The sequence below is a fragment of the Tamandua tetradactyla genome, chromosome 2 (assembly GCF_023851605.1).
Source record: "Tamandua tetradactyla isolate mTamTet1 chromosome 2, mTamTet1.pri, whole genome shotgun sequence".
Lineage (NCBI taxonomy): Eukaryota > Metazoa > Chordata > Mammalia > Pilosa > Myrmecophagidae > Tamandua > Tamandua tetradactyla.
In genome coordinates, this window is record NC_135328.1 from 100,051,193 (window position 1) to 100,064,554 (window position 13,362).

The 13,362-nt window shown below is 41.7% G+C and overlaps 1 non-coding gene and 1 pseudogene across 1 annotated transcript; both read right to left on the reverse strand.

The window, feature by feature from the left end:
* Window positions 1-1,261: 1,261 nt before the first annotated feature.
* On the reverse strand, window positions 1,262-1,333 carry TRNAG-UCC (transfer RNA glycine (anticodon UCC)). The gene has a single exon. It is a non-coding gene; the product is annotated as a tRNA-Gly (tRNA).
* A 1,705-nt stretch (window positions 1,334-3,038) lies between these two features.
* LOC143661290 (actin-related protein 2/3 complex subunit 1A pseudogene) lies at window positions 3,039-4,058 on the reverse strand (annotated as a pseudogene).
* Window positions 4,059-13,362: the final 9,304 nt, after the last annotated feature.

The following is a 13,362-nucleotide window of genomic DNA, read 5'->3' on the forward strand; positions in this document are numbered from 1 at the left end:
GTTCAGCTTTTTCTGGGCCTCTAGCTTAAGTTTTGTTTAACAGAGGGTAATTTTTCAGTTCTTGTTTTCTTGTTTCTTGTCCTGCTTGTAAGGTGCCTTTTCCCTCCCCACCCTCAGGAGGGTCTACATAGGTATTACAGACTCCAGCTGGGTTTTCCCAGACTAAACTGGCCTCCTATCAGGGGGAAGGAGTCACCTGCATCAGTTTTCCCTGAGAGTGAGACCCAGCAGGTTGAAAGACTTTCCTGTGAAGTCTCTTGGCTCTGTTTTTCTTATCCTGTCCAGTATGTGGTGCTTGTCTTCCTGCGGGTCCCACTAGCAAAAGATGTTGTGGCTCCTTTAACTTTGGAAGGCTCTCCCTGCTGGGGGCATGGTGGAGACAGAGGAGGGGTTGTAGGCTGGTTTTAATGGCTTCAAATTGCCAAGCCCTGGGGTCTGTATTCCTTGAGAGAGGGATTCTACCTGAGTTGGGCTTCACCCTTCCTGTAGGGAAGGCACACGTGGGATAGAGCCCTGAAAGCAGTCTGTTTCTGCCTATTCCTGGGGCAGTTGCAGCCCGAGTAGTCCCACTGCTGAATCCAGAGGCAGCCAAGCCTCTGTAGAAATAGCCACAAAAACCTGTTTTGTTTCCTTTCCTCTTTTTCAGTTAGCCCAATAAGAGACCTCCACCTTGACCAGTTTCGCATGAGCTGGGGGGCCTATTTTTAATAGTCAGAATTTGTTTATTAATGCCACAATTGGTGTTTGGTTGGACTCAGTCCCTGCTACTGTTAGAGTCTCTTTCCTTTCCCTCCGGGAAGCTGCCTGTGGGGGAGGGGCGCCGGGCACCAGCCACCGCGGCTTGGGGAACTCACGGTTCTGGAGACTCGCAGCTGGTCCAGCTGGTCAAGACTGGGGTACGCTGTGTGTCCAGTCACTATCGTGGCTCCGGGAGCTGTTCTGCACTGTTTCTGGTTATTTAGTAGTTGTTCTAGAGGACGAACTAAAACGTGAACATTGCTAAGCCACCATCTTGGCCTCTCCTTCTCCTCATTTATATTTTTGACTAAAATATATTCAAAATGTGTGTACTTAGAATGAATTATATTTAATTTTAAAATGTTTCATGTCACTGCTAATGAATACAGATCATGATAACTGTAGACAAGACAAAGATATAGTTCAGCTAAATAACTGAAAGGAAAAGGCAAGTGTTTTCACTATGAAATGGTATGTATCTGTCAAGGAAGGAGGATAGAATGAATTTTTTTTTTTTTTTGGGTGCATGATCTGGGAATTGAACCCAGGTCTCCCGCATGGAAGGCGGACATTCTAACCACTAAACTACCCATGCACCCGATAGAATGAATTTTATTTAACAGTTTGTTCATTTGTAACTTTTAAATATTTACATGTATAATGTGACAGCCATCATTTGTAATACTGCCCAGGACCCCAAAAATGTTAAGGGTGGGTCTGGATGGAAGGAATGGAAACAAAATCCCACTGGTTGACAGGATGATTTGTTGGCTCTGTTGTGTTTGAACAGTTGTGTAGGGTGAAATGGGGTAGGGAGTATGGGAAGACTCTGATTTGAGAACTTTTGGCTGCAGAAATGCTATTCGTTCTTCAGGTGTAGGGGTTTGCTTTCACCAGTCAGTGGTTCTGTTGTGGGAGCCCCATGCAAACAAGCTGGGCTTTGGAACAGGATTCTGGCCAGCAAAGAACCTAAGTACAAAGAAGGACCCCTTGGATGCAGGCTGCCACTGGCCAGTTGTGCTAAACAAAACAAAAAACCCACTGGGTGTCTTCCTGTATAGCCAGCAATGGCTCAAGCTCTAAGCTGGTAGAAAACATCATTGACTCTTGTTCAAAGAGATAAGATAAAAATAACGAAGAGATATTTTTCTCTTTCACATGTGATTAAGAATAGTATTTGCAGCAATGTTTTATAACAGTTTAGTCATCAGCACCTCACCAGGCATGTGTCCTGCAGCAAAATTTATGTACTGTCTGTGATCGGCTCTGCTGACCTACTCTGGCTGAACCAAGATTGATGGTGTGTTCTCTTGGTGCCAGTTGTTGTGCTGGGCACTGGAAGAATTTTGAGCATGAGAGGCCAGCCATTGGCATTTAACAACTGCTTCCACTGTGAGAGGAAATCCTGCCTGTCAAAAACAGTCATTGAAATAAGTCAGAGAGGTTTTAAAATCATCAGGTGCTTGCATTTACTTGGCTTGCAGATAGCGCATCTTTCTCACCCAAGTGATGGCTGTACTGTGCAAACAGTGTTGGCAAAGGCCCAAGTGATGATTCCCCTACCCAAGGCAAAATGTTAATACCAGTTACAAAGCAAAGACAGTTGTTCCCTGGTGGAAGGTCTATGCTATGTCACTTACCATGTTGCTAGTACCTAGTTGGGTCGTAGTCAACCTTTACTGCCTGTTGGGCATACCAGGGGAGCTCTTAAAAATACTCCTGTCCAAGTCCCACTCTAGACCAAGTAAATCAGAATCTCTCGGTAATTGGGTGCTGGCACTTTGCCTTCCCAGGTGTTTGCAATGTGGACTCAAGGCTGACATTTGCTAGCCTGCATCCTTATGCTGGCAAACTGCAGAACTAGAATGACTCAGAGGTGCAGTCTAGTCTCTTGGCTATAAAAAAGAGTGAGGTGAGGGGAGAGGGGATTTAAAGCTCTTTTGGAAAGTAGTGAAGCAATAACCTTCCTTTTTTTTTCACATTTATTATTTTTATTTAAATTTCAGTAGACAATTTACATACCTCCCCTCCCCTTCCTTTAAGTTAGTGTAATAATTTTCCATAATAAACTAATTAAAGAGACGCTTTGGTCAAGAATGGAATGAAACAGAAAAAAAAATTTACCACTGCTTTTAAAAAGTCAACACATTCACCAATTATATTCAAACAAACACACAAACCATATTTGCATACTATGTGCTCAGTGTTTCTTGGTCACTGGCTTTTCTCTACATCATGCAAATGACAGAGCTGTGGTGAGTCACAGTTTTTCATGCTAGATCTTGGAGGTTCTCTCAGCTTCATATTATTCAAAGGCCCTGAATAGAAGACGCTAAAGTCTTGAAATTCCAAATTGTCATGGCTCCAGTGATGCCAGTAGTGCAAAATTTGTGACAGTCTTGCTTGTCCACTTCATATATATAGACACTTGAAGATGCTATTCAGGTGCAGAGTCTCCAAGGCTGTATTGCAGTCCTCGGTTGTGGTCCTCTTGTCTATGTTGTGGAAATATTCCATGGCTGGCTTGTTGCTCTGATGCTCTGTTTTGGAAGGTGTAGTTTGGAGACAAAAGTCAAGCAGCTGTGGTCATTGTAGTTAAAGAGCATTGGGCAGCAGTTGTGGCCAGAAGCTACAATGTGCTAGGGGTGGCAAGAACTACATTTTCAGAGTTACCACCTGCACACTTCTTGAAGCATCAGCAATAGGTACAATGAGGCAGCTCTCACTGGCAGAGAAGCTTACCCTGTGGACACAGCCACTGGTGCCAATGCCACCAAACTCTGACATCAGCTGACCAAAAGGTATCTTGAGGTCCCATGGCATATTGTCTGACTTTTCATCCACTTCTTTAATGTAGGCAGAGAACACTGTGCATATGAAGTCACAGGATGCTGCTGCCAGCAAAACATTATTGGGATGCCAATCCTAGCTGAGGACCGTGGAATGAATAGGCTTTTTTATGTGCCTTCTAACTCACCAGTCATATTCAGACTCGAAGTAACAGACAGAAATGAGTCATGTTCCACTTCCCGCAGCAAATTTGTTCTCCAGTAGGGACCACTTCACAAAAGTGGATGTACAATTAATTCTCAGGATCACCAGGTTTGGCTGGTACTATCTTCCAAATACCATCTTTCTGACTCCAGACATCGGCATTGCTATCTGCCCCACAAGTGACAATGTGGTCAACAGTTGTGATGTGTCCATTGCCTGCTTGAGTTCATGAGTTTTCACCTCCTGGCTCTCATTTTGCTTATTGATGTGGACTTCGTGGTTATTGGGACTAAGGGCAATTTTGGTATGATCCCAATTCCAGGCATGACGGCTGATCGGCTCTAGTAAAAACTGGCGCAGAGACGTTATTCTCAGTGTTTTCAAAGGGTAGAAAGCTGGGGTCAGGGTAGTCTATATGGTCGTGGAGTGGAGAATTTTTGAACTCTGTTCAGTCAATGAGAACAAACTCTGGCCAATACCCTTTCTGGACAGACTTCTTTGACTTAAAGTCTAGGGGTTTGGTGAGTCAGTCCTTAGAACTTTAAAGCTGTACACATCCACTGCTTCTCATGGAAGAAATAACCTCTATTCAGTTTGCCCTTTGCTCATGCTTCTAAGATTAATTCATCTTTCTCTGGTGCCTGAGGGAAAGCTGGCCCTCTGAGCCCTGACAAAGGAAGAATGGCCATTCTCTGTGTTTATAAAACGTGCAACCCTAGAGTGTACACTTCTGCAAGCTGAGGCTCAAAATGTGGGCCACAGCCTAAGGAAACCTAGTCTAAATATTTTTGAGTTGCTAAAGTCAGAATGATGTATAGGTTTGTGTGCAAGACAAATATCAAAACAATGAGCTGACATTTCTAATGAGGTACTAACAAATACACTGAAATGAAACGTAATGAGCCTTAAATTTTCCTTTCTCTCTTATTCCCTGAGAAGGAAAATCTATGTATGACTATGAACAGAAGACTGCTTTAGGCAGTACTTTTTGCTATAACTGGTTCTTTACAGGAATTTCCCTAATCTTGGTTATTGGCTATGTGGGCTGAGTTGCGAATATCCAAAAGAAAAGTTGGTGTTGCAATGTTTTTCATTATAAGTTTGTGTCCTCTAGTAACGTGTTTTAACAAAAAGGGCATGCTCTCACATTTTGGGGGATTGCTTAATAGCTTAGATAAGTATCAAAATGAAGGAATTATTGGAGAGATGAAGAGATGAATAGATAGATCAATGGCCAAACAGCAGCAGCAATCTCTCACATCTGTTCAATGATTTGCTCTGGGGTGAAAAACTGGCCCATTTTAGCTTTGGTTTCATTTGGCCTTTATCTATATAGAAGGAAGCTATATCTGCCCACTGATAGGGAACCCATTATTGATCTTCATTTGTGTCAGATTTTGCTATATTCTAGTTATTGATCTATAATTCTAAATATTTCTTGTATCTTTATGTCTGTCTGTAACTGAAAGTAAGGGTAGGATAAAATGAAATATTTAGAGTATTTCACAAGAACAGAGTTGACTTTTAAAAATATATAACTTCAGGAGAGGTGAGGCAAGATGGCAGCATAGTGAGGTGTGGAACTTAGTTCATCCTCTAGAGCAACTAGTAAATAGCCAGGAACTGTATGGAACAACTGATGGGGAGGCACCAGTGACCGGACACACAGCACATACCAGTCTGGAAGGGGTGAAACAGTTGAGATCCCACACAGAACTGTAAATCTCCCAAACCCTGGAGGCCAGGGCCCTTCCCCCAAAAGGCACAGCTGTCTGGTTCCCTGAGGGGAAAGGAAACAGGCTTTACTAGTAGAAAGGGCTTAGCTCAAGCAAGCCCCAATTGTGGAATTCATTTTAAAATTCTGACTGCTGGAAACAGGCCCTGAGCACAGATAAACCTGGAATAAGCACTAAAGGAACCAGGAGTTTTCACCCCCCTGCAGAGAGAGGGTGGGGCTAATAGAAAAACAAAAAACAGAGGCTTTGTGAGCTGGACAGCACAAATACTGGAAAAGAGTTGGACCCCAAGAAAAGGGGGCCTATAGAGCCTCGGGATACAAAGAGTCAAGTACCAACTCATGGTCTTGATTGGCAGACCTGGGGAGTGGGGGTCAGCTTTGAAAAGGCTTCCTCCTTCTTCTTCTTCTTCTTTTTTTTTTTAACCTCTTAATAGTTCATTACACAGAACTGCAAGTAACTCTTAGGCTCCAGCACTGCCCCAGGCAAGGGTGGAACTAAGGCATGACTGAGAGACAAAGAAACTAGTAAGGTGAAAGGAGTTAATTCTCTAAAGGGTGTATCTTCCCCCCCAAGAAAAGGGGGCAGGGCCCAGCTCAAATGGAATGCTTCCTTCAGGGAATTAAGGCCCCAGGGGCTGGAAAGCAGGAGCATCAAAACCTGCCTACTACTGCACTCTTGGTCTCAACCACACCCCTGACAGGGAGAATCTGCTGAAAGTAAAGGCACCGCATCACTTTATGCAGGTGGGAAGCCATGGGAAGACAAGTGCCACATGCTGGACAGGATAGGAAAAGCATGGAGTCTAGGGGCTTCATAGAAAAGTCTGACAACCTGCTAGGTCTCACCCTCAGGAAAAACTGATGCTGGCTACTCTCTCCTCCTTAGATGTGGACTTGTCTGGTCTCAGAAAATCTGACTGGTATAAAGCTAGATATACTGACCAATGGGCCAATGGAATTGAATTGTGTGTTCAGAAATAGACCGTCTCATCTATAGACAATTGCTTTGATAAGTTGGTCAAGCCAACACACCTGGGACAGAACAGCCTCTTCAATAAACGGTGTTTGGAAAACTGGATATCTATATGCAAAAGAATGAATGAAGATACGTATCTCACACCCTATACAGAAATTAACTCAAAATGAATCAAAGATCTAAACAACACAGTTAAGAACATAAAACTTTTGGAAGAAAATGTAGGGTAATATCTTATTAATTTTGTAATAAGATGTGGTTTCCTAGACCTTATACCCAAAGCACGAGCATTGAAAAAAGAAATAGATAAATGAGATCTCCGTAAAATTAAACAGTTTTGTGCATCAAAGAACTTTATCAGGAAAGAAAAAAGGCAGCCTACACAATGAGAGACAATATTTGGAAACCACATATCAGATAAGAGTTTAGTATCCAGAATATATAAAGAGATTCTTTAACTCAACAACAAAAAGACAAAAAAATCTCAATTAAAAAGTGGGCAAAAGACATGAAAAGACACTTTTCAGAAGAGGAAATACAAATGGCTAAAAGGTATATGAGAAGATGCACATCTTCCCTGGCTATTAGGGAAATGCAAATCAAAACCACAATGAGATATCATCTGACACCCACTAGAATGGCCATTATCAAAAAAATAGAAAACAACAAGTGCTGGAGAGTATGTGGAGAAAGAGGCACATTTATTCACTGTTGGTGGGAATGTAACATGGTACAACCACTATAGAAGACACTTGGGCAGTTCCTCAGGAAGCTAAGTAAAAAATTGTCATATGTTCCAGCAATTCCATCACCAGGTATAAATTCAGAGGAACTGAAAGCAAGCACACAAATGGATATTTGCACACCAATGTTTATAGCAGCATTATTTATGATTGCCAAGAGATGGAAACAGTTCAGTGTCTGTCAATGGATGAGTGGCTAAACAAGCTGTGATATATACATATGTTGGAATATTACACAACTTTCAGACAGAATAAAGTCATGAAGCATGTAATAATGTGAATGCAACTTGAGGACATTATGCTGAGTGAAATTAGCCAGAAACAAAAGGACAAATACTGTGTAGTCTCACTAATATGAACTAACAGTATTGAGTTGATGCTGAAAGTTAAAGTTAAGAACACAGATTATCAGGAAATAGAAAGAGGATCAAGATTGGGCTTTTGGTGCTGAAGGAATACAGACTATGCAAGAGAACTGATTGAAAAAATTCAGAAACGAATAGCACAATACTACCTGAGAGTATCACAATAATATATGTACACTGAAAGAAGCTGGATGTGACTATGATTGATGGAGAAGGCCTGGGGGCACATATGAAACCTGAAGGAAAGATAGAGGATAAAGACTGAGATGATATAAGTTAGGAATGTCTGGAGTGGACAGTGATGGTGATTAAATGTACAAATATAAAAATGTTTTTGCATGAGGGTGAACAAATGAATGTCAAAATTGCAAGGTGTTGAAAATGGATGGTATACATGAAAAAGTACAATCAATGCAAGCTAGGGTCTATAGTGAACAGTAACACTGTAATATGCTTCCACTGAAAGTAACAAAGGGATTATTCCAAAACTAAATGTGGGACAGTGCAACGGTGACTCAGTGGCAGGATTCTCGCCTGCCATGATAGAGACCTGGGTTTGATTCCTGGAGCCTGCTAATGCCAGGAAAAAAAAAATCTAAATGTGAACAAGCAGGGGAGAGGTATTGATTCTTTGTGGAAGAAAAAGAAATGTCTTCATATAAATTATGGTGAACAGGCATGTTTGTTTACTTAGGCTGGATTGCATGATGTGCACATAAAACAGTTTAAAAATGAACAGAAAAAACAAGTGCTAGAGAAAATGTGGAGAAAGGGATGTACCTATTCACTGTTGGTGGGGAAGCTGACAGGTGCATCCTCTCAGGAGATCAGCATGGTCATTCCATAGGAGGCTAGGGGTGGGGTTTCCATAGGAACTGAGAGTGGGGACATGAATGGACAGTTGCACACTAGTGTTTACAGCAGCAGTGTTCACAATTCGCAATGGATGGAGGTAGCCCAAGGGTACAAAGACTGAGGGAAGGAAAGGATAACTGTGGTGTATATATACAACAGACTACTGAACAACTGCAAGAAGAAATGAAGTGAGGCATGCAACTAGGTGAATGAACCTTAAGGACAGTATGTTGAGTGAAATGGCAGAAACAAAAAAACAAGTATTATCCTGCCTCACTCATATGAACTAATTATAATGTACAAACTTGGAGAATTGAAGTTGAGAGCATGGGTTATTGGGTTGGGACCTATCGTAAAGGGTCATGGATTATAAGCTCTTACAGCAATCACATGCGTTCAGGAGTTATAACTTATTTCTAAGTTCTGAGATACTGATGAACTGTATATAACCTGTTCATTCCCAGAAACTTCAGGTATTTGTGTGATACCTGAGACTCAGAGTTAGAGCTCTGAAGCTATAAAAGTCAGCATTACCCCATATAGCAACTGTTAAAAAAGTTTAAAAAGGGATCAGACTTCGACTAGAAATATGAATGAAGCTGATCTGGATAGGACTAAGGTAAATCAGAATGCAGTATAAAGGACGATATGGTCCATATTTTAAAATTTCAACTTCTGTGTGAGACCAAAGGGAGAGATGTTTATTTGGTGCAAAATTTGTATTTTGGGTAGCATATTACCTGATTTAACTTGTATAGTTAGTTTAGTTAAATACAGTATCTTGAATAGGATGTGAAATATTGTTGGTTTGTACAGGTTGGTGTGATTCCCTGATACATCTCAGAGTAACTTGGATGGAGAATAAAAAAGTATTTGCAAAGTCCTCTTGTGGGACTAGGGAGAAAGGAGGAAATATTCAACTTTCCCACTGGGGGGATTTGTGATACTCTTGCAAGTGGTGGGACAACCAATTCAATAGGCTGAGCCCTTGATCTTGGGGTTTGCCTCTAAGAAATTTATTCCTACAAAGGAGAAGCTAAGCCTACTTGTAATTATGCCTAACATCACCCCCAGAGAACCTCTTTTGTTGTGCAGATGTGGCCTCTTTCTTTAAGTCAACTTGGCAGGTGAACTCACTACCCTTGTCCCTACTTAGGACATGACTCGCAAGGGTGTAAATCTCCCTAGCAACATGGTACAGGATTCCTGGGATGAGCTGGGACCCAAGCATCATGAGATTCAGAAAACCTTCCTAACTAAAATGGGAGAAGAGAGAAATGAGACAAAATAAAGTTTCAGTGACAGAGAGATTTCAAATAGAGTTGAGAGGTTATCCTGGAGGTTATTCTTAGGCATTATATAGAAATCTCTTTTAAGTTTATGATATACTGGAGTGGCTGGAGGGAAGTACCTGAAACTGTTGAGCTGTATTCCAGTAGCCTTGATTCTTGAAAACAATTGTATAATGATATAGCTTTTAAAATTATGACTGTGTGATTGTGAACACCTTATGTCTGATGCTCCTTTTTTCCCAAGGTATGGACAGATGATCAAAAAAATAAGGACAAAAAAAATAATAGGGGATGGATAAAGGGTAAACAATTGGATAGATTGTAATACTCGTGGTCAATGAGAGGGATGGGTAAAGGGTATGGAATATATGAGTTTTTTTCTTCTTTCATTTTATTTCTTTTTCTGGACTGATAAAAATGTTCTAAAAATGATCATGGTGATGAATACACAGCTATGTCATGGTCTTGTGAGCCATTGATTCTATACTATATGTGGTCTGTATGTGTGTAAAAATTTCTCAATAAAAAAAATTTAAATATATAAGGGCAGTGCGACAGTGGCTCAGTGGCAGAATTCTTGCCTGCCATGGCAGAGACCTGGGCTTATTTCCCAGAGCCTGCTATGCCAAAAATATGTGTATCTCTATCTCTATCTCTATCTATCTCTCCATCTCTCCATCTCTCCATCATCTCTCTCTCTCTCTCTCTTTCTCAATCTCTATCTATCTTTCTTCAATTTTCAGGAAGTTGGAGGAATACAATAGGCTGATTTTACCTCTGTTCCATGGATCATTGAGAGAAGGGAAAGAAAAATGACCAGGGCTGCAGTTCTAGGATGCAAGTGACCAGCGAAGGTCTTCTAGATTAAGTAGGGAGATTCTGGATGAAAAAGTGGAGAAATTGAGATGGAGAGAATGGGATTGAATGCGCTCAGATGTGACCCACCAGAGGCAAATGGCAGTGCACAGGAAAGTGTGGGTCTGAAGGAGAGGACCTCATCTCCACTCCAGCCTACCCCTGCAGCTAGCTTGGGTATCTTCCCAAATAGTTCCACAGCTGAGCGTTCCCTTGGGGAAACTGGAAGCGTACCAATCATCCACTGTAGACAGCCCCCTTACTGGGGACAGTGAACAGCTGCCCGGCTGTGTTCTGGGACCAGCCACTTGGCATTTCCAGGTTGGCTGTGGGCAGGGGCAGCTGAAATGTGCAGTTTCACAGCCCAAGGTCATCCCAGGCAGGAGTCTGGGGACCACCAGACCCATCGGGCCTATAAGTGGGGTCTGTGCTGAGGTACGCACTGCTCATCCCCCAGCCCTGGGGCTGGTGGCTCTCAGTGCACACCAAGATCAGTGGCCCTGGCTGGAATCATGTCGGGTCTCCATCTTGCTCAGATGACCACTGCCGTTGGGAAAGGCAGGCCTGACCCAAGAGCAACATCTCTTGGGAAGCCTCAAGTAGAATTGTATCCCCTTCCTTGAGATCTGGGCCCTCATTTGGTGGGGAATTACTGACAAATCAAATCCAAAAGGGGACCTTCAACGCTAACCTAAGCCAGTGTAAAACCTTAGATGAGTGAAGGAAACCAACTTGCAAAACAACCTTATCAAAATAATTAAATGTCCTGAATGCAACTGAAAATCACAAAGCATGTGAAGCTTCAGGTAGCTATGGCTCAGCCATATGACCAAATTAAAACGCTAGAGAATACACAGAAATTGGAACAAATAAAAAATATTCATAAGGACATAAAGCATATCAAGAAGACACTGGAAGAGCATAAAGATGAATTTGAAATAATAAGTAGAAAAATAGCTGATCTCACAAAGATGAAAGATACTGTAGACTAAATTAAAAATTTGGTCTATAGGAAAAAGAAAGAATAAGTGAGCTATAAGACAGGACAATTGAACTTAAGTGCACAAAAGAACAGATGAGAAGAAAGATGGAAAAAATGGAACAGGATTTCAGGGAAATGATTAACAAACCAACCACATGTTATTCCATAACAGGAATAGGGTCTTATAATTCTATATAGTTTACAGTTATACCCAGATACATCCCAGAGTATGGTGGGCTGATAATTTTAAAGTATTAGCATTATCCCTGAGGGACTGGAGAAAAAATATGAAACTACTAAACTTTCCCACTTTGGATACCCCTTTACTTTCTCAAACATTAGGGACTCCCAAGAAAATAAGCCTAGCCCTTGATTATGAGGTTTTCCTTTAAGAAACTTATTTCTGTAGTGGAGAAGCTAAGACTACCTATAGTTATGCCTAAGAGTTGCTTCCAGGAAAGCTTTTTTGTTGCTCAGATGTGGTCTCTCTAAGCCCAATTGTCCAAGTAAAATCATTACCCTTTCCCTATATGGAGCATGACATCCAGAGGTGAAAGTCTCCCTGACAATGTGGAACATGACTCCCAGGGATGAGCCTGGCCCTGGCACCTAGGGATCAAAAATGCCTTCCGGACCAAAAGGGGGAAAATAAATATAACAAAATGAGGTATCAGTGACTAAGAGAGTTCAAATAGAGTCAAGAGACTATTCTGGAGACAACTCTTATGCAGGCTTCAGCTAGATATTGCCACAGGTTTGGCAAATTCAAGTAGCATCATTCCTGTTAACCCTAAAGAGCACCAGGGATCTATCTAAGACTCTACAGAAGTTTCACACACTAAGTTTACTTTTCAGAAACCTAAAACCTGGGCCAGATAAGTCCCCAAACCCCAAGGTGCTAGTCTCTCCAAGAACATCAACTAGTTCCATCCCCTTCACCATAAAAAAGTTAGAATGGGCATGGCCCATGGAGCAGCTAGAAGGAAAATCCTGAAATTGTGGAACTGTCACCCATTCCAAACTTTGAAATCTGTTCTATAAAGACTTATTAAAATGTACTTTACAACTTATTGCTTTTGTGTGTATATGCTATATTTCACAATAAAAATGTTGAAAAATAGATATATGTCATCTTTTATTCTGTTCATAGCAGTCCATTTCTTACATGAGGAAACTGAGACTCAGAGGGACTGATTTGTCTAGCTCACCCCGAACTAGGACCTGGATGGGACATAACTAGTAAAACTGGACCAAGAAGCTAAACCTAATATTGGCCCTTCATATAGGGAGGACAAAGAGGGAACCTATTTGTCAAGGCAGATTGGGGTGTGGGGAGTGGGTAGGATGGAAGGTGGGTAGAAAGGGAGGCTGAATGCTTATATGTCTTTGTTAGGATCAAACTTCCTAAGAGCCGTAGATAATAACATTCCAGTAACCTTGGCCAGAGTTGGGATTTCCATTCCCTGGAGCTCAAGACCATTTGGAAACTGATTGCTGTTTTAACTGAGGCGGTAGCGCTACCTTATCCATCTCAGGACCAGCTCAGGATACTCAGTTCTGCCCTTTGACCCTCTGGCTCCCATCCTGGCTATGGCAACCACACCCTTCTTGTCCTGGTAGTAACCCCCCAAGTCCCTAGTTGCATGTGACCACCTATTGCTGTGAACCCCTTGCATCAATTTTGCAACTGTCTCCAGAAATGAACTCCAAGTCCAAATATTTTACAGAAAACATGAGTGTAAATATGACAAATTAACACTTGAGCATCACAGCAATGAATGATCATAGCATTCCTCAGCAATCACATTTTACAAAGAGTCTGCT